Source organism: Callorhinus ursinus, unplaced genomic scaffold (genome assembly GCF_003265705.2).
Source record: "Callorhinus ursinus isolate GAN/ISIS: 27379988/994484 unplaced genomic scaffold, GSC_fseal_2.0 scaffold2, whole genome shotgun sequence".
Taxonomy (NCBI): Eukaryota; Metazoa; Chordata; class Mammalia; order Carnivora; family Otariidae; genus Callorhinus; species Callorhinus ursinus.
The window spans coordinates 11,597,192-11,619,976 of NW_027397064.1; the positions used below are offsets into that span (position 1 = coordinate 11,597,192).

Below are 22,785 nucleotides of genomic sequence, written 5' to 3' on the forward strand. Positions count from 1 at the left end.
CATTTGCTATAAAATTTTTAAATATTTAAAAAATTGCTCTTTGAAAATATTTGACCATGCATTTCTTGTTTAATTTATGATTGACTATAATTTTTCAGCAAGTGTGCATATTCTAAAGTTTTGGCAGAAGAAGGCAATCTAATGTAAATATTATTTTTAAATAAGTGGCTTTTTATGAATACTGAATTAAACATTTAATGAATTTGGTCTAATTACAGATCATAGATATGTTACCAGATAGTCATTAAATTATAGTTTGTAGGGCATTTTTTGTATTTTTGGGCAAATAAGTCTTTTAAAATTTCAAATATTCATTAGGGCTTGTGTAACTTATATGTCCTAAGCACTCTGTGCAAAATGCCTATCTAGAATATGGCTGTGGTTGAAACTCCAATATGCTCCATCAATGTGTGTTTTCTTGTTCAGCTAAAAACTACACTTCCTAGCAACCCTTGTAGCTAGGTATCATCATGGGACTAGGTCATGGGTAATGAGTGAAGTGTACAATTTTGGGTCATGCTTTATGTAAAGGAATCTGACTACCCTTGTCCCTTTCTGGTGGCTAAAATGCAGATATGGCAGGACAAGGTGGAGCAGATATAGATCTTAGATCACAAGAGGGAATTTGCAAGGAGAAGATAGATGAGCAAACCACAAAAACATGAAGGAGTCTAGATACAAAACGTGGTGGAGATGCCATACGAGACCTAGACTATTTATGCTTGGATTGTCACAGAGATAGCATAATCAAGATTATTTCATTCTTTGTTAAAAAAAGTTGAACTGTTAAAGTAGGATTTTGGAAGATGAAGGATGGAATCGGAGCTGGCTCAGCTCTCAAGAAGATGGTCTGGTAGAGAAGAAATAGATAAAGATACAGATATGGATATGGGTAAAGATATTATAGATATAGAAAGGTATCTTAACATAGGTAGCAAGATGATGTTATGCTACCTTTTCCCTATAAACCAAACTTGAATATATATGCATAGCACAGTACAAATATGTATAAAAGATCAATGATCAGCCTCTGCAGACAAGACCTTTAAAAACTATTATCATTATAAATTATATGGCCCTGCATGCATCTTTGCAATATGTATTTTAGCTGGAAACATTGTTTATGATTGTCTTACATTAGATTCTTTTTTTTTTTTTAATGAATGTGAGATTTTTCTCACTGATGGAAACTTTTGGTCAACCCTTCCTATATTGAATTCCTCAACCCCTTTCTGTTTTCACAGGAGATGCAACATGGCCGGCTTCTAATGCATAAATGCATTTGCAAATGAGTTCCCGGAACATGCTAATGATATTTTGTTCTGGATCATTTCCAAAATGGTTGCAAGCAAACAAGCTCATTTTTAAGAGAGAGAGAAAGAGAGAGAGAGAGAGCGTAGAGGCAGACAATAATTCAATGGCTGTTAACTAAAAACATTTGCGCATAAACGTGATTACTTAGGAAATAGCATAGGAGTCTGATTGACTGGCATTGGCAATTGAAAATGGACTCCCTTGAAGTTCAAAAGCTTTACCACAAATCACAAGATTCATTAATTACCATACATAGGATCTTGGGAGTTGCCTGTTTGTAAAATCTGCTGCCTTTATGTTCTTGAATCTAAACTAGAGAGGCAGAGTCCCAGCAAGGGATTAAAACATAGAATTTTGTTAATTAAACCAATATGTAAACCGAAACTCTGAAAGAATGTCAGGAGTATATGGTTTGCTGGTGGTTTGATTCTTCTATGGCAGTAGCATATGGAGAGCATGTAACTATGATGTGTTTAATCCAAGTGGATTAAAATAGTCTTCTGGGATTTGAAATAATTTTTGAAAAAGATTGAGCCCATATTTTCAACACCATTTTCAAGACATAGAAGTGACATGCATCGCATGGTCTAAAATTTTGTTTTGTTTTGTTTACCTTGTTTTTTCTACTTAACCCTGTTTGAGTCTTTGGTTTTGGTTTTAATCAAATGAATAAATCACTTTTTACTTAATAAATAACTCTGATGCTCTTAAAATAATGGCTAAGCAAATAATATCCCTTCATTCAATTGAGGAAGAGAATTTAAATAGTTTGTGCCAATTTAAATCATTTTTGCTGTGGACAGTCCTGATTTTTTTGGTCAGTCTTTGGAAAGGTTGCACGTTATTCACTTTCTAAGACACTGATAGGAACATCAGTAAGGTCCTGCACACGGCAAAATATCTTTTTCCAGTCAGAGAGATTTCAATACAAAGCATTATTTGAAGATAATATACGATGGTAAATAAATCTTTAACTGTTGTATTCTATACTGAAGATAAGCAAAAGTAAGGAAGAGAAAGAGGAAGGGTGGGAGGGACGAAAAGAGGGAAGATGATTGAGCAGATCTAAAGAAGGCAAGGGAATTGCAGGAGTCAGAATCACCCGGAGTTTATCAGTTTATGCTGACACGTTTTCTTGGCAAAGGCTGCTGACTGTAGGCAAAGTCACATGGCCGGGAGGCTGGTGTGTGTGTCTGCTTAAGAGCCCGTGAAGCTCTTTGCCTTCGGACTAGCATGTGCACCATGTGATGCTGGGGTTGCCATGGTAAGTACATAGCGTGTAATGGAGGTTTTTTTTTTTCTTTCTTTCTTTCTGATATGCTGCTCTAGCATAGATACACCAGAATTCAAATTAATACCATAAGAAAATCACTGGAAGAGGAAGCTTTAAGAGGCTTTGGTTAAACATTCAGCACTTACACTAGATTCTGTAAGCAAATGTGCTACCTCATTTATTTTTTTTTCTCAAATACAAAGAGTTTATCATAAAATGGTCAATGGATTATCAACATACAATTCAAAAATATCTATTAACCATAGCTCATTGTTTCCTCTTTTCCTATGTTGAGGCTTATATTACAGAGGAATCTTTAGCTACTTGATTATGTTCATTTCAAAAGAAAAGGATTCCTTTCGTTTTTCTTCAAAATGTCACAGACATTGCAAGAAATTCCAGGTGTGTTGAAATTTGTGTAAAAGGTGCCCTGAGAATAGATAATGGCTTTGGAGCCTTCATGGTACCTCTTGAGTGCTCAGAGGTGCTCTTGACTCTCCACAGTATCACCATGTAAAAGGCAAGCTTAGCAGACGGATGATGGATTTGGAATCCAGCTGGCATTGCCCAAGTGACCTGCCAGATTGGCTTAAGTAGAAGCAACTGATGGGAGAATCATTTCTCATCTCTAAATCCCACACCCAGGATAATGCATAATTTCCGACCCTCCTTATTCTCTTCTTTTTTCAGAATTGTTCTTTGAAGCTCTACCCCAATTCTGTCACTCACCATGTGATCTTGGGAAATTTCCCATTCTCTGTGACTCAGTCTCTTCATCTATAAAATGGAGCAAATGATAGGATCTAACTCATGGGAATATAAACTGGATTAAGTGGACATAACATGTAAAAAATACAGAGGACCTGGTATGAGATAAGCACCAAATCAATGTCAGCTGCTATTGTCATCTCTTTAAAATTATTTACATCTTTATTGCTTATGTTAGGCACATTCTTGAAAACTAGCTATTCTAGAATTTCAAAAACTCTCTCAAAGTTCTATTGAAGTTTTAGTTTGCATCTGGATCAATAATCCAGCTAAAGAACTCTACAGAGAGTACAGTTCTAATTTCCATTTCTTGATGCTTTCAAGTCACATGTTTGGGGAGGGCAGAATACCAGTGAAATTCCCTTCCAAAGAACTGGCCAACAAGGTGACAATCAGGTCAACAAAAACCAATGGACAAAATAAAAAGATTTGGAAAACTATGGCCCACGGGCCAAATCTGTCCCTCTACCTGTTTTTGTAAAGAAAGTTTTATTGGGGGTGCCTGAGTGGCTCAGTTGGTTGAGCATCCACCTCCTGGTTTCAGCTCAGGTCATGATCTCAAGGGTTGTGAGATTGAGCCCCTCATCAGGCCCTGCACTCAGTGGGGAGTCTGCTTGAGATTCTCTCCCTCTGCCCCTCTTCCCCACTCATGCTCTCTCTCTCTCTCAAATAAATAAATAAATCTTTGAAAAATAAATTTTATTGGAATACTGTAATGCTCATGGTTTAAGTTGCTGTCATGCTACTATAGCAAAATTGAGTAGTTGCCACCGTGAGTTTATGGTCCACATAACCACTACCTAAAAATGTAGACTAAAGGGTACCTGAATGGGAAAGTACAGGTAAAGGGAGGAGGTTCTTAAGAAGAAACAGAGCTGCCAAATTATGTTCAGAACTCCAAATTATCATTCCAAGCTCCATCTTGATACCTATATTGAGAAGGAATCAACCTAATACTGAAGAGAAAGAAACAAGCAACTATCAATGGGACAGAAATGAAGATTTTAAATTATAAATGACTGTGAACTTTGTTCTTTTCTTCACTTCCCAAGGAAGAAGAATGCTACATCCCAGCTCAGAGACCTGCTCTCTTGTGCAGAGTTCAGGTACTGCACAAAGAATGAAGGAGGAGAAATCAACTTCTCTTGCTTCCCTGCCAGATCCCCCAAATCCTGAGAGTTAGCTGATCTATGCAATTAAGAGTTTAAAGTCAGAGAAGAGAGTGGAAAGAGAACCTGAGTTGCACGGATAGAACCTATTAGCAGTTGATAGATGAGAAGCAGAGTCATTGGTTCCCTGAATGAAACAACCCTTTGGCTATTCTTTGAGACAGTCCAGCAAAGGTCTAGATCACTTTACAAATATTCCAGGTTGTTAGACTTTCATTTGTTTGAATGCCATTCTTTGCCAAAGTATTTTCTTTTTTAATTTTATTTATTTGAGAGAGAGGGAGAGAGCACACAAGTGGGGGGAGGGTCAGAGGGAGAGGAAGAAGCAGGCTCCCCTCTGAGCAGGGAGCCCGACATGGGGCTCGATCCCAGGACCCCGGGATCATGACCCGAGTCAAAGGCAGCTGCTTAACCGACTGAGCCACCCAGGTGCCCAAGTATGGCCATTTTTTACTCACTTTTAATTTTACATATAGATATCATTATAGAAGATGCCTTAAAGGTTAGAATAGAATTACAGAGTGCTTTAGGGCAAATAAGAGGAAACAACTAATGTCTGTGAAGACAAGAAGGTTTCAGAGAGATGATGCTTGGGCTTAGTCTTCAAACAATCATAGATACTCACCCAAGACACAAGGTCATGAATGGTGTGAAATATACAAGCATGAGCAGAGGCAAAACTTGAGGAGGAACCACACGTCTTCTATAGTTGGAAAGTAGTGGCCCCTCTAGAAATAACTGACATTCCATTGAACCCTCACTACCATCTGGCAAGGTGGGCATTATGATTGTGACTTTCATGGATGAGGACATTAAGATGCTTTGAGAATAGATTTGACTAAAATTACACAGTTTGATGGAGTGCCATTATTTGTAGCCCATTAGTATTGTATAAAAAATGATCCATTTGTTAGCAGTTTCCTAGGTGTTAATTACTGAATGATGATTATCTGGGCAACACTAAAAATGCTGACAGTCTGGGTATTCCTTAACATTCATCTGCCTTTTTTGGAGTTTTGTGGAGAGAATCTTAGGGATGAGAGGCAATCTTTCTGTTTCAAGATCTTTAGCAGGTTTTTAAATTTTTAATCCCAAGATTCCACGTTTTATTGCCCAACTGTTTTCTATCTAAAATCTAAACTAAATGAGATAATTTAAATCAGTTATACCAGGAAACTAGTCTTGCTTCTCTTTTAAATTCAGCAACAATTTGTTATATGACTCCAAAATACCCACTTTCCTGCTGGATGACATTACATATTAATCTAAATCTGAGGGAAATTGTAAAATAGGGGTTTGTTACCAGCTTATTCCCACATTCAATTCACATCTCTTTGTTTTTCACTTGGGTATCCCCTTAAAAGGACAATGCTTACTAACCTTTTATCAGGAATGGATGTAATAAATCATTCAAAGTAAGGCAAAATTGACTAATACTAGTATGACTAGACTAATGTGTTCTCTCTTCACTTATCTTATAAAGAATGAACCAACATGGAAGCCAAAAGAATAATTTTATAATTTTGAGATTTATGGTATTGGTTATATCAAAGAAGGTATTTTCACAGGGTAAAGGTTAAATTAGCATCCCCTCAAATGACATTATATTATTAACTTCCTATTATTTCATGAGTAAGTTCTCATAGTATCAATCGATCATTCAATAAATCATTCAAATATACTTATTGAGCATCTATTGTTCTAGGTGCTAAAAACACAGTACTAAGCAAAGCAAAGCCCTTGCCTTGTGTTGTGCATATTTTAGCGAACAAAGTTAACACTCAGTTAGTGCTTGCTCTGAGTTCTCTTTTAAGCCCTTCGCGTGCCTAATGTCATTGATTTCTTTCATAATGTCCTAAGCTATAGGTACTATTATTATCTCTGCCCCATTATCCCAGAGAGAACTGCAGACCAGAGAGTTTGAATAATTTGTCCATGATCACGCGGCCAGAAGAAGTTAGGGACAAAATATGGCCTGGAAGGAAGTGTGACACTGTAGATTACACTGTTAACTGCTACACTATACAATGGGTTCAGATGAAAATACTAAATAAGTAGAAGAAAAAAAAAAAACCAAGAGATAAATATAATATGGAACTAATTCTCCAGAAGACATTACAATTTTCTTTTGATTCTAATTATCAAGAAATTTACTCTTGACAAATTACCTCTTTTTATTTTTCTGCATATTTCCCTCTGTAATGAATATAAACTTGAGTTTACCCTTTAATATTCTCTCCTTCTCTCCCTTTCTCTCTCTCTCTCACACACACACAAATAATTCCACTTTCTCTTAATCTAGTCATCAAATTGAAAATTAGACATTTATATAACATGTATATTGATTTAGTCCAATTTTATTATCAAAAATTGCCATCATTAAGGTGTCTGCTAAAATAGATTATAATACAACTCCTACTGGTTGTATAAAATCTAAAAAAAAAAAAAAAAAAAAAACTAAAGCCCCAAAACTTAGTTCTGCTCAGATTATTCTCTATATAACGGGTAGTTTCCATCCTACCAAAGGGCAAAAGATGCAGATTCTTAAATGTATTAGAAAGAACTCTTTTTATTTATTTTTTTTAAAGATTTTATTTATTTATTTGAGAGAGAGAGAGAATGAGAGTTAGAAAGCACGAGAGGGAAGAGGGTCAGAGGGAGAAGCAGACTCCCTGCTGAGCAGGAAGCCCGATGTGGGACTCGATCCCGGGACTCCAGGATCATGACCTGAGCCGAAGGCAGTCGCTTAACCAACTGAGCCACCCAGGCGCCCGGAAAGAACTCTTTTTAAAAGTCCATTTTCAAACAGAAACTTGACAATAGAAACCTTCTTTAATTTTCTCACATGAAGTTTGCCATTCCAACTGTGTGTCAAGAATTTAATTGCAGCATGAAATTAACCAGTTATAAAATGCTATACTTGTGCCCTTGCCTTCTAAAGCAGAATGCACTAAATAATTTGCTTACTGGCCTCTAACATGAGACCTCAATTTAATAACTAAAGTGCCCTTGCTTGTTGGGTAAATTCCTGAGGAGAAATGCTCTGTGTATAATCCATCAAAACATCAGTAGATGAAGCGCACACCTTCACATGCACACATATTCACAGACAAGAAAACAACTAAAATAAAAGTAAAAATTCTGATATACCAAACTGACTAGTTTGAAATAAACCATTTGGCAGACGTGCATTAGTACGAATGCACCTGCTCCCTCCTCCTGTTGGCTTGTTATGGTTGTGCTTCATCGACTCCATAGTGGGAGTGACATGGCCACTCCATTGACATGAACTTCCCAGGCATCTCATAAGTTTCTGTCTCCTTTTTATCAAAGTTTTCTCCCTGAAAATAATGGATTTCTATTGTTGAAATTTCCAAAAGTCTGGTTTCTAGAAAAGCAATATTACTGTAGCAATTAAGTGCCAGTTTAGACGTGCAACTTTTCGTATGATGGAAATAGCTTCCAATTATTTTTGGCTTACTTTATTAAAAACTGTAATGATTCTTTTAATGATTACTCCTAAGCATTTTGCAAACTTACTTATAAATTGAGAGACTGAAGAAGAAGGAAACAAAGTCTGGCATTTCAGTGACCTGGCTAAAATTTTGTTGATCTCTACTCTCCCTTTTCATTTTTGTCCTTACTTTATATCTAATTTATTTCTATTTAATGCTTTGGTTTTAGGAAGACCAAGTCCTGACGTGACCACATTTAAATATATGCAGTATAAATATCATTAGTGCTTTGGTAGTCAATGCAATTATTTATATTTACCTGTCTAAACTATAAAAGTCAAACCTGAGGGCTTTAGAATTCCCTCAAACTATAATTTCCTCTTTTTTTGCCTCATTTTATATTTATTCTGTGTTTCTAATAAAATACCAGGCAAGCATAACTCTAGGTCTCAAAGGTCATTATTCAAAAATTTAAAAACTTCTTATGCTAATTTATAAGCCATGTACAACAGAAGACTCTTCCTACAGTCTATATGAGTCTGGGTTGTGTTATTTATGTGGTTATTTGCTTTGCTCAGAAATTATAATTAGGGTCGAATAATACAAATTGAGGCTGAGAACGTTTAGGGAAAGTGTACAAATGGGATGTTTGATTAATCTGAAGCACTTATACTTGAAAAGAAAAATAATTTGATGAAAACCTTAATTAATTCATTGTCTCCCTATCACTTTTTAATACAAAGTAACATTTTCTTAGTTCATTTCTTCGGCTTATCCTAAAGAACTTGAAAGGAGTGAAGGAAACTCTCCTTTTCGCCAAAGTTCAGAACGAATGCAAACAAAAATGGAACAAAATGTTGATTTTGAGATATATCAGGTCTGATCTTAAATGCATTTGACTGTTCAAGGTGTTGAAAGTAGCAGGTGTATCTACTACATACTATTTCTTGTATGAATACGTTGCAGAATACATTGTATCCTTATCAGGAACTAACAGGGGCGCCTGGGTGGCTTAGTCGGTTAAGCATCTGACTCTTGATTTCGGCTCAGGTCATGATCTCAGGGTTGTGAGATCAGGCCCCACCTCTGGCCCATGCTGGACATGGAGCCTGCTTAACGTTCTGTTTCTCCTTCTGTACCTCACCCCCCAGGCATGCTTTCAAAGGGAACTACCAAATCCGGCACATGGAAATAGTTTTATTGCATCAGGTTGATCGTTTTGAGCCTGTTCATTAAAATGGGGTTTCATCCGTGTGACTGAGGTCATACAACATGCATACATTATTAAAGCACACCATTAAAAAATAAATATGCATACATTTGTCTAGGAGAAAATCGGGCTCGGAGATGAAGGATTTTTCCAGTCTTCCACATGTTCACTGAGGCCATATCGGTTTTTTTCCCCAGCTTACCTTTCAATAGCTCACACATGCCATCAAACCTGAACTGAGTTTCTCATTCAACTCTGGGGTGACAAAGGTCATTCTGTTTTCATGTTAACTAAATCACAGTCTGTCTCAAACCGGGATTGCCAGTTGTGTTAAATTAAAGATAGAGGTTCTTTGCTGAAGGCAACTTACACGGGGGACTGTGGAAGCTGACTTCCTTTTAGAATTCTAAGTCACACTGAAATGGAAAGGCTTGGGCAGATAGGGTCTCGGCATTAATGACAGATCCACAAGCGGCATTCCTCCCTAAAACCCAGGACCATGCCAATCTTTCATTCCTCCGCTTTAATGCAATCACACAACAGCTCAGGCTTAGGATTTCTGCCTCATTTCAAAATGCTCCCTTCCACGCACGATATCTCCTCTGAGACTTTGAATCCCGTAAGAAGTTGTAGAATGCTTTCCCTTCCACTACAGGTTTGAAAGCAGGTGTTTTTATTTTCAGGCTGTATCCGAAGCCAACGGGCTTCTTCAGAATAATTATGCGGTGTCGACTCAAACTAAAGAACCTCAGGAGGACATATTATATTGTGTCTTTAAAAAGTATCTGTTGATAATAATTAAGGCTTCTGATAGCGAGCCATGGGGAAGGATATAAGTCAGGGATGCTATCATTAAATAGAACTGCTCTTGGGTGGAGCCCAGACTAAGATGCTGTAATTAAAATAATCATGGAAGTATTTAGTTACTCCTTTTTCCCTTCCCTTTTATCCTCCTTGCCTTGTGCCTGTTCTCCCGTGATGGATAGCTCTGTGCCACAGTAATGCCCTAGTCTGAGTTGGCAAACTGTATGGACTATCCTTTTCGGGTTGTATTTTTAGCTGACACTTGTGGCAACAGGGCTTAGTTGGATTACTCCCTGCCGGTTTATTTTTGGCAGATGGGTTCGAAATGTAGTTGTCTATTGCTTCTCTCTAGTTATCTGTCCTTAAATTGCTGTAGGTGGTGGTGTTCATTCAGATAGGCATCATTCTTCTCCTTCACCTGTTTAGTCTAGTCTAACCCTGTGAAAAAATTTCATCATGAGTCAGTAGAAATTCAGCATGGCACGTATTATTGGTATTGTGATTTGAGTGGCAGCCGACCAACATTTAGGGAACAATTCATCTACCTGAATTGGACTAGACATCACTAATGCACATGGCAGATTGATTGTAGAGCTTTAGTGGACGTATTCTTTATTAATGAGATTCAGCATGATTTGCTAAAAAGGCTTTTACTGGGCAGTCATTTTCTGCCCCTCCCCCACCTCTCTTTATCCCATTCAATCTGTTGAACCACATACCATGTTTTGAAACTGTTTCTCCTCTCTATTTTTATTTGAAATACCTAGGCTTTTTAAATAATTGTGCACAAACTGAACATAGTACACACACATATACACATATACAAACCAGATTAGAATTGAAACGTATTATAAAACGCAGGAACTAAGGAAATAAATCAAAATCCTACGAAGAAAGAAAATCATGTGGAAAAAAAAATCTGGGAATAAACTTGAAATTTCAAAGAACTGATTTCTAGAAATGAATGCATCTGCACTAACGGGGGTTTTAAAGCACATTTAGGAATTTCTTCCTAAATAAAATACGGTATTTGTATTGATCTGCTAAGGGTTGGGAGCTGCTGAGGTTCTGGGGTTCAAACAGAGCTCAAAAAAACTAGAGAAAACTCAGAAGCTACTCATCTCTTAACCCTTTGTTTCATTACCCAGAGGCTAGTAAGCAGAAGAGAATAAATTACATTAATTGCAATGAGTTTTTTCTAAAACACTTTAGAGGCAAACTAAGGGTATATTACTTCAGATTCCAGTTTCCCCATGATCAACCTTACCCTGCCACATAATTTCATACCTGGTATGAAGGGAGGATTAAAAAAGGAAGCCATCCCCTTTTTCCTGAGAGATTTTACAGGTACTCTGATCACTATAAAGATATCTCCCCATCACTTTTTTTTAAAAAAACATTTTTCCATTACTGTTCATTTTTTGTTAATCACAAAATGACATCTCTTCCCAAAATAAAATAAAATACCAGCTGCTGGAAAAACCACATTTCTTTAAAAATGATCTATAATATAACTTGTTTGACAAGTCATTTCCAGTCCTGTTTGTCATTTCTCCTCAAAACAAATATTATTTCAGTTGTGTATTAGAACAGGCATTTTAAAAATTATATGTGACAATGTAACAACAAGCATCCCAGGGGGTCAAGAATCCCTGTAGGAAAATTCTTAAAGCCTCAAGTTTCTCCATGCAATTCCGGTTCTCTTCAAAAAGAGCTGGAGAGAACAGAGTTACAATTACTGCATCAACTAGCATGAAAGAAGAGCTCTTTCTCGGTGCATAGGGCAGTTAAACGCTATTGTTGCTCTAACCTTCCCCAGAATCCTCAAACCAGTAAGAAGCTGAAACCTTTTAGCACCATTTACATGCAACCTTGAAAGTAACATTGCTCTCCAGAAGAGAAATCAATCAGCAGGGAGCATTTTTCTTAACAAAAACAACAACAACAAAAAGAACAAAATAACATTTTAGAATGTAGCTCTTGCAGATATCAAGTAGTTGTCATTTTATCTTCATGAGTCATTATTTCTTTTACCGTTTACCTTTAAGGTAAAAGTTATGGCAGTTTTACAGAAAGCATGCATTTCCATGAAAAGAGTAAAAATGTAGTAGCTCCCTTGTCAAAAGGAAAAACTTTGAGGGTAGTTCCCTAAAAATATCTGGAAATTCAGTAGTGAATTACATTTTAAAAATAACATGCTATACAAGTTTATTTACTATTCCCTTGGGAAATCCATTGTCAGCACACCAAAGTGAGTTCAAAGCAATTTGATTTACAAATGTTTCAAAACCCACTATGCACAAGGGACAGTTTCTCTGCTCTTAGAAGCCAGTTTAATAATTAAAACTAAAATTACCAGTTATTGCAACCTTTTGAATCTATTTGTATGCTAAAATTCTTTCAGCCCTCATGTAACTTTAACAATTTTGAGAGAAAGAACAAAAATATGTGTACATCAAGAGGATGAAACAATGATAAAGTAGGAAACTCACATTTGGGGGCCTGGGTACACTTGTCATTTGCAAATGTTCAAAGCTAACAATCTTGTTTCTTTCCCCTGTGTTGGTTTCTACCCTAAATGGAAGCAGAACCATTTTGGACATGATGCCATATGTCATTATTAAGATAACCACATTATGTGATGAAGATGAAGGTGATAATGATGAAGGTAAAACCAGTAATAGTAATAATAATACTAACAACAATAACAATTACCAGTTCTAAGCAGCAACAATGTGTTGGCTACTCCACGGGTGTTGTATCTTTATTTCTCTGAACAATGCAAAAAAGTGAATATTGTTATTTCTAATTACCAAATGAATAAACTTAACCTTAAGAATTAAGGGACTTTGGGGCACCTGGGTGGCTCAGCCATTAAGCATCTGCCCTCGGCTCAGGTCATGATCCCAGGGTCCTGGGGTGGAGCCCCAGCAGCATCAGGCTCCCTGCTCAGCGGGAAGCCTGCTTCTCCCTCTCCCACTTCCCCTGCATGTGTTCCCTCTCTTGCGGTGTCTCTCTGTCAAATAAATAAATACAATCTTTAAAAAAAAGAAGAAGAAGAATTAAGGGACTTTTTATGGGTCTCACTAAAGCTGGGAAAGAAAGTGACTCATCCCACCTTTGTCTGCGCCCTAGGATTTTTCCACTACTCAGTTATGCTACCTTGTACCCTACCCCTCAACACAGTGTTACTCCAAATTGTCTTTTTACAATGGGATAATCATCTACTGGTTTATTGTCATACCCAAAAACAGAAAAAGTGCCTAATGTGCATCAATTAACAAACTAATTACCTATGTCTCTATCATTGTAAAAAGGTCGTAAGTGGATATTACCAATGCTAATAATTGAATCAACCCATCCTCAGAGCATTTTTTTCTCTTCAAAATTATCAAGTATTCAGCAGGCCTACACCTACCTGCCCTTTATCTCGCTTCTTAGATTATAGGACTAGGGCTGTTATCTCTGCCCTAAACTGGAAAGTGTCTGAGAGTGTGGATCATGTCGCTCTCAGAATCAAGATCACTAACTCCACTAACTCTGCACAATGGAGAGACCTCCAGGCAGTGGTTCATGTACTGTGCTTGCTCAGTACATGAGCTCAAATAAACACTTAAAAAAAAAAAAAAATCTGTCCTCAAACTTAAATGTTTCAGTGTCTGTATAACTTTTAGAGTTTTATAAAAGTATTTCAAACTTCTATAAAATTATGCAATCTCTCACCTACAAATTATCAAAAAGGAAACATTAATTGTTACAAAAATCAACAAATCGTTGGAAGCTTAATAAACATATCAAACTTAGTACATCCAAAATCTTTCTCACCCAAACCCTTCGTCTGTTCTCCTTCCATCTTAGTTAATAGGAATACCATGGTTTTACATCGCTCTCAACCCCACATAGAATCTGTCACCAAATTCCATCAACTCTACCTTCACGGTGTATCTTGAATTCCACCGTATCGTCCCCTGTCCATGGACTCTGGTCCACACCAACATCTTCCCTCCTCATAATTGTTTTTGTAGCTTCCCAATTGATGCTCCAGCTTCTTCCCTCGCTTCTCCACATAGCCGCCAGCATGACCCTCCTTTTAATCACAGAAGTCAGATAGGGCAGGCATTCTTCCTCTCAAAACACTATGATTTCTCATCTCACCTCATTTGAGTAAAAGACAGAGCTCTGACAGTGACCTCCATGCCCTGTCGAGATCCAACCCCGTTCCTTCTGACCTCACTTGCCCGGTTCTAGTCACACTCACCTTTGGTCGGTTCCTCCAACGTGCCAGAAAAGCTCCCACCTAGGGCACCTTCTCTGGATGTTTCCTCATCCTGGAACACAGCTTTTTCCCCTCAAATGTGACATGCTCTGTGAGCCTTTCCCTGACCAATCTGTGTAAAATTGCCTTCTCCCCAGACCTCTGACCTCCAATGCCCTGATTTACTTTTCTTCATAGAACTCATCACATTTTAACTTACTCTATACTTTACTTGCTTATTGTCTGTCTCCTTCTTCCCACCCCCAAAAGATTGTAAATCCCGCAAAGGCAAACATTTTTACTATTTTGCTGCTTTATCCCCAAAAGCTAGAACAATGCCTGCCATGAAATAGATGTTCAATAAATGCTTACCAAAAAAATTAATGTAGAAACAAAATAGCTAAACAACACCCATAAACATCAGCCTAATAGGAAATTAAGATGTCTCCCTGGTAATGCTCTTCATTGCTGAACAACCTCATTTCTTATTCCAACATCATGTTATGCTGAGTGGTATACTTAGCCTCAAATCAAAGACTAAAATGCAATTTACTAATTAAAATAATGGATTTTAAATGCTGGTCTTTTTATTTTTAAAGCATTTTCCTTGTATATCTTATTGAAAGTGCTTTTCTTTATAAAAAAAATGAAGTTTGCTTTTTTTTTTTTTCCCCTCTGCTTCCCGGCAGGCTAGTTATATTCATATTCTAGGATGGACACGAATATTTTGTCATGTATTTCCAAATATGAGTGTCATTGAGAATAACTTTTAACTAGAGACATATGTTTGGGGCAAAGATCCATTTTGGGAGGGTGGCTTGATATTCCTTCTATCAATTCATGATCAAAATCAATTTCAAGGTGACTTATAGATTTATAATGAAGGTTTTTTCAGGCTAAGTCAAAGTTGGACAGAGCCTTGGAGCTATTTTATTAGCATGTTCAGTCTCTAGCAGTTTCATTTGTTACATTAGACATGTTCTCTAAGCCATATTGCATTTTTAGTAGCGAAAAAGTCCTCTGACTCATAACCTTGCTCTGTAATAATTCCTTTCCCTTATCTGGGTTTTTGAACATTTTACAAAGGACATGTTTAGTTAAAGATGGAGACAATCCTCCGAGAGCCAGAAGAGTATAAAAAACAGCCCTGGGCTGAAAGCTATTGCCTAATTAATCTATAACCATCTCTAAATATGTAACACGCCTTTTAAAAGAAAGATTACCTGAAATTTTCCAAAGGGTGTCTTTTCAATCATTCAGGTGGCCATAGGTTTGGACGTTTGGAAGGTCTATTCTTTGCTGCTATTTCCTCAACATTAGAAGAGCTTAATCCTCATGCTGACTGACTGGCCCATATGGGGTTATGTTGTGAAAGCCCCTCCTCTTGCCAACATCTGTCTATTTATTTCAGATATGGAACAGATACAGAGATTCTTAAAATCTAAAGTCAGGGCTAGGTCTAGAATCTAATTCAGGTTGAAACAACCACAAGTATAAATAGCTCCCAAGAAGGTAAGTGAGGAGGAGCCTTTTATGGCTTCTAATGAGCCTTCTGTGGCTTCTAATCTGTCTCGTCAGGTGACTGAATGAAAAACTTAAAATTGTGTTCGTTACAAATATGGATGCAGTGTAAATTGTAAATAGATGAATGCTACTAATGTTTGTATTAATCATATTAGGACTGTGGTGACCCTTCCTGAAAATGGCAGGCCAGAAGGACAGACACCACTTTGATGTGCAAAGTGAACAGGCACAATGGCCAGAACGGACCAATGTGGTGTCCTTAGGCTAAGTGGGGAAAGTTAATATTAATGAGCATAAGTGGTGTCCCTGGATATATGCTCATCAATATTAACTTTCCCCACCAGCACTGGAAAAAAAATGGAACACTTTCAATAAATCAATATATTTAGGATCAACCTTGTAGATTTGGCTTCTGGCTCAATAAAGAGCAGCTAGTGAGGGGTGGACAAGGTGAATTATTGAATTCTGTCTTCTAATTGTATAGTTCTGTGAGTAAAAATTTCCCCATACACTTGATCTTTAACCAAAATTACTCCAATATCTGGATATCTTGTTTATCTTTGAAAAAAAAATCTGGATGCATAATTTTAACATTAAAAACAAGCAAAGCAGCTTGAGGTCCCCTGAAATGATTAATACAAAAGTGATTGGAATTAATCACAAACACAAGAGGAAGCTGAAATTAGAGAGGGTTATTAAGATACTGTCTGCTGTTTAATCTCACCCCCTTATCAACATATTAACCTTGTTTTCTCTGCCTGAGTACTGAGTCCTACAGCAAAATTAGGTCAGAAATTCACATCAGATCAGATCAGCTGATGCAGTCCAGCAAGACCCTGACATGCTGCAGATTTGAATTTCATTCTAGATAGGATTATGGTTGAGGGCTTTTTGAGTTTGTTTCCTAGGCTCTAAGCATAGGAGTTTTCACTAATTGTAGAGTATTTCTATACTAGCTATAGAGTATTTCTAAATATTTTAAGACTAGCTGTAGAATATTTTTAAAAGTTGACACAGTTATGTTTCTGAACCCTTGTTCATTTAACTGTCCTCAGTTCACCTGAGCAATGATACTTCAACATCTGTTTTGATATACAAAGAGGGTATTTCATTTTTCTACATGCCTCCAATTAAAACAAACCCAATAAGATTATCTATTCATGACCAAAGTAGGTATTCATATGGCACTGAATGGATAGATCACTCCCGAAAATGCACTTCAGCAAATGCTCTCTATTTCCATATAGTCTTGTCACAAATCATGAGTATGACTTCAGAAGCCATAACTATCTAGAGAGGATTTATGTAACTGTTAACATTTCTCTAATAAGAGTTCTCTGTGTAATTATGTCTTGGCTAATCATTTAAAATATTAACCAATTCAAAACCCTGGTTTAGAACCATTTGCTTTTTAGGTAGCAATGTGTTAGAAAAAGAAAAGCAAATACTTCTTTTATTTTTATTTTTTATTTTCCTCCATGGTCTAAAGGATATTTAGTGGTCCTTTGTTTCTCTTTGACTAACAGAAATACTGAACCCTTCAAATATAAATAACTTCCAAGTATACATACTAATATGCAATTGCATGTATTTTTTTAAAGGAGCTGTAAGTAATCTAATTTCATTTCTGACTGTCACTTTTAAAGAGGAAATATAACCTCATATAGATCCCTTGAGGGCATCCACAGGGAACAGAGATGTTCCTAATCAGCCTAAGTAGTCCTTTGTGACAGAACCACTTTGCTGTAGTGGAGAGCTGTCTTCCAGACTTGCAATGTTTGGGAGAATTTCCCTAATGTAACATTTGTTTCATTAGGGGAAAAAAAATCCAACCGGGTCGGATAATAGAAAACATACTTGGAAAATCATGCACTGGGAACATATTTTCTTGTTGCTTTTTATTGAAGGGATGTTGCCTATATTGTTTTCAAAATTCTGTGGCTAATAGTATAAGGAGATAGCGTCGGGACAAGTTCCAGAATCCAGAGAGAAAAATTCACTTGAAAGGAAGCCTCAAACCTCAATGTGGTCTTGATATACCAGATGCTCTTTTGATCGCCCCTCCTCCTCAGTGAATCCTAAACAAGGCTTTACCTATACAAAGTGAGCTTCCAAAACTGGCCTTATGTTCACAGGTACACACAGGCCCTACCTTTACAACTTGTCTGTGGCCAGATTCTATTCTCTTTGGCCAGTTGCCTCCTTCTTAATGTCTGGTCCTGTGTTGAATCAGCGGTTCAACATCCCCATCATCCCCGTTTCTTAAACATCGCTTTTCACCCCCACAAATGACAAACCGGGGTTTTATAACCCACATCAAGGGAGCTCACTTTTTGGAAGCTGTAGGTTTTGAGTATTTGTTTTCTTACAGGCTTTTTAATAAAAAATAAATCTCATTTAACAGTGCCTGCATAAAACCGTTAGGATTTAAAATAGCAGAAACGATGAGCTACTGAAATAATTTTTTCATTCTCCATTAACTTTTCTCCTTTTGGTCTTTCTCATCAAATGTTATTTGGGGCTGTTAAAAAAAAAAAAAAGCACTAACAGGATCACTTTTTTTATTTATTTAGAATTTTTCTCACAAGGAGCCTTTTCAGTAAAATCCCATTTGAGAAATGGAAGTGAAGATACCAGAAAGTTAGGAGTGACAGGGGGCTCAAGTTAGTTTAAAAATAAGGAATTGGACTCAGAAAGCCTAAGTGACTTACAACACTGAGAAAGTGATGAGGATATTCTTTTTCTGAGAGCTCAGTGTTTTAAGCCTCCCAGCTTCAGCACAAAAGGCATTTCAGCACATATGTGATCCAGAAGGTCAATCATATGAAATCCTATTTCCATTTTTTAAGCAATCCTTGGCAGTCTGCACATTTCTGAAATTGCAACTGGCATATTTCACAGAGAATTATCATCAATGCCTTTTCAAGGTCAAACATGGCCCATCTTTAGATTTTCAGCATTTATATCCCATATATTAAATCATAGCATATATTTAAGAAGGTATTCAGCAGACATGTTAAAGACTTTTAATTGATTAAGCTATGTTCATTAATGTCATGTAGAATTTGTTTACGACTGGACATAAATTACATGTTAAAAATATTAAAATATGTGTTATATTTAAATGTGAGTATTCTGCTTCGGTTGCCAACCCTGAAACCCCAAAATGCTTGAGTGACTGGAATCCTGCTAGGGGGTTTTCAAAAATATTAAAAATATATTTTCTATTCAGAAGATTGAAGTAATTCCAAAAATGTACTGTGAGAAGAAAATAAAAGATCATTATGTTTTCAATTGTCAGAATCCCAAAATACCGGCCACCATATGAACAAAATAAAGTTGAATTTGGATATTACAGTGGACACTGAGAGAGGATAACTTAAGAAACCCACAGCCAGCCCTGGCACAGAGTCACGTGAGGCCTTTGGGCCCCTCCTCCTGTCTGATCACCGCATTTTTGGCTCGGTTGATGTTTCTCTCTCAAATCCCACCCCCTCCAACAATATCCAGAGAACTTTATGTCCTCATGTTGTACATGGGCCATGCTTTTGGAAAAGAAAGACATCTAGAAGTCTCAGTAATTTAGGAGATTTTGCTAGTATTTTGTCTCTTCCAAAGGTATTTACAGTAATTTTTCCTTCTTGCTCTTAAGCCATTAACATTTCCCTTTCTATTGTAATCATTCATATCAGCATTTTAAATAAGCTAGTTTTCTCTCTTCTTAAAGGAAAAATAAATAAAAAACAAAGTACCAAAGGACCCAGTTTCCACTACAACTACTCTCCATATTTTTTAATTTCTTTAGCCTTAAAGCCCTCAAAATGATTCTCTATATTTTGCTTCAGTTCCTTTCTTCCCACTCTCTCATGAATACAATCTCATTGGGTTTTGTCCCTAGGCCTTCACCAAAACTGCTCTTGTCAGTAACACCAATGTGGTAAGAGATGTCAGTTCTCAGGTTTCAACATGGCTGATCCATCAGTAAAATCTATCTTCTTTAATCACTTTTCTCACTTCACTCTGAGACATCACCTTCTTTCATGGTTTTTCCCCTCTCTTATGGCTATTCTTCCTGGATTCTTCTATTGTTCCTATCATGTAAGCAGTCAGGTGTCCCAGGGAACAGTCAGGGGTGCTTCTCCCAACCCTCTCTAATTTTATATTCTAGGAATACTTGACGAGGCCCATGCCTTGAAATCTATAGACTATGATGAGCCTCATATTTATGTCTCTAGCTTTGATTTTACCATAAATCCTGGACCCAACTATCTATCCAGGATTCTCTACTTGGACATCCAAAAGGGCTCACAAAATTGGGATACCAAAGCTGAGCTTTTATGAGTTAACAGTTAACAGTTAACTCAAACTTCTTCTCTTCTAGTCTTTGCCGTTTCATTTAGGCAAAAGACAAAGCATTCATTCTTCTTGTGTCTCAGGCAAAAGACAAAGCAAAACACACACTTGTACACATGCAAACAAAACAACAGCAACACAAAGTTGAAAGCCATCTTCAGTTTTTTTTTCTCTTGCTCAACTCCTACATCTCATCAATTAGAAAATTCTGATGGTGCCCATCATTTGATCATTTTATGCCACCTTTACTATTACCACCCTAGTCCAAGCCACCATCATCTCTCACCTGAATTACTGCAAAGGCTTTCTCTCTGGACTTCCTACAGTTAGCCATGCCCAATCCATCTATTCAACACAGAAGCAAGAGTAACCCTGGCAAGATGTTCAGTTAATGCAGGTCACACCTCTGCTCAAAAATCTTCAGTTAATTTTGTTTTCTTCTTCAAAATAAAACACAAGAGCTTATAAGGTCTACATTACCTGGTGGCCTTCTACCAGTCTAGACTTACATCCCCCCACTCCTTGCCTTCGTCGCTGTGTCACACCGTGCCCTCTGCTTGGAATACATCGAACCTGCTATTCCCTCTACCTAGAGTTCTCTTCCTGCCAATAGCCATACACCTCACATTATTGGCAGCACTTTTCCAATGTCTCAAACATCATTTAAGGGGCCTTCCCTGGGCTCTATTTTTATCTTCTCTACCAAGCTTTGTTTTACCACTGGTTATATATATATATTAATATATAAATACGTTTAGTATTGCCTCTTCTTCACCCTTCCCTCAGAATGTAGCTTCTTTATATCGGGAACTTTGTTCGGCTCATTGCTATCTCATCAAGGTCTGGAACATTGCCTGGCACTTAGCAAAATTTTAAGATGTATTTCTCCAATCAGTTAATACATTTAACAGCAAATGTTTATTGAACAATAGATCTACTTTAGATCCTGTTTGAGGAACTGTATAGAAAAATAGGATCATTCTCATGAAACTTACACTGTAGTTTGGACATCAGCAACCTTGGTGCATACTGCATGCATTGTTTGCCAGTGGCCTTGAATCATCTTGACCTCAGGTGTGAGGTGCCCTATCTATCTCACCTGGATCTGTCATTCCTTATGACCTGGATTAAGTCTCCCTGCCTGATCCTTACTTCAGGGTGGAGTCAGAATTCAATTTGAAGATAAGTCCACTGTCTTAATATCTTTAGATAGAACCCTTCTAAAGTTTGTTGATGAAACACAGAAGTTAGTAGTACCATGATAAGCACACTTTAGTATTCTGTAAAATCTAATGCAACTACTTCAAATAATTCTATATTTAAGGTTAAAGAAAAGAATGAATTATTGAGTTTTAATGTCAAGATCAGGAAAACTTTCATTTTAGCGGTGAAGCTGTTTTAGAAGACATGTGGGTTATCCATTTTTGTAATGAATTTTGGAAAACTCATTCTCATAAAAGCAAAATGCTTACATACATACATAAGTCCATCAGAATTAATTCCCAGGTGGAAAAATTGTCCTGAAGAAAGGACATTTAGTGTATCTTAGAAGGAAATTGGTGATACCAACTAAAATTGGGTAGAAATAAAAAATTACATAATCCCCAACAACACATTGACTTAAATATACACAATTGTGGAAACATTTATCAAGTATGTAATTTCGCAAACATTTTTATACCTGGTAATGCATGGATTTTCATTTTAATAGTCCAAAATAAAAAGATTACCCTCTTTCAAAAATAATCTTCCGTAACATTTCTCTTTTTGGTTTCCAATTCTCTCTCTCTCTCCCAAACTTCTCATATAAAGTTCTATACCATTAAACGATTAAAGTAGTGCATCCTTATCTAGTTTCATTATAAGAATAAATAGTTCATCTTAAAATAATAACTTCCCTAATATCATAATGTTCACAGAGTGTAAGCAAAGTATTAATGTTGGATTAAATGAAAAAGTCCACCAACTATCAAAATAGTTTAACTAATATTATTCAGTATCCAGCTAATTGATATGAATTAATTTTCTAAATTCTGAATCTTTGCATTTAGTAAATAGACCTTATTGAAAAAATAAGACTTTGTATAACACAGTATGCCTCTACCTGTACCCCTATTGCGAACGCACACACACATACACACGCCGGAAACACTATGACATTCTTTGGGAAATCAAAAGATGTATATCCTTCTTTGGGTTTCATTGCCCTAGGAAATTTAGCCTCAGTTTGGAAGCTGTAAGCTGGCACTTATTTGCTTGTAGCTGTAGGTTTTGCAGCATAAAAGTCATTTCATTTCAACAAACCTGGGGCACTTGGTACCAGACAAGATATGTAATAGTCATAAAATTCTGCACAGAGAGCACACAGTGAGGGTTCCCCCTGCCTTCAGAGGCTCATATAATTCTAATTATTGATGAGTCTTTTTATAATCTAAGAAGAAGATGACTATTATAAGGTAAGAACTATAGACAAAGATCATTAAATAAGGTGGGGATTTTCATCAAACACTGACTATGAAAGTGCTTATGTGTTCCCTTGGGCTTTTATCAAGAGGTTTTTTGGTATGACTTTTTATTAAAGAAAACTGAATTCTTTCCCAGTCCCAGCTGTACCTCCATATGCACAACACACCAGTAAATAACTTTTGTTAGCTAATGCG

General features: G+C 36.8%; 1 protein-coding gene across 1 annotated transcript in view; it reads right to left on the reverse strand.

Moving 5' to 3' along the window:
* The window catches only part of NYAP2 (neuronal tyrosine-phosphorylated phosphoinositide-3-kinase adaptor 2), a 255,859-nt gene that overhangs the window by 223,637 nt on the left and 9,437 nt on the right, over positions 1 to 22,785 (reverse strand). The window lies entirely within an intron of this gene.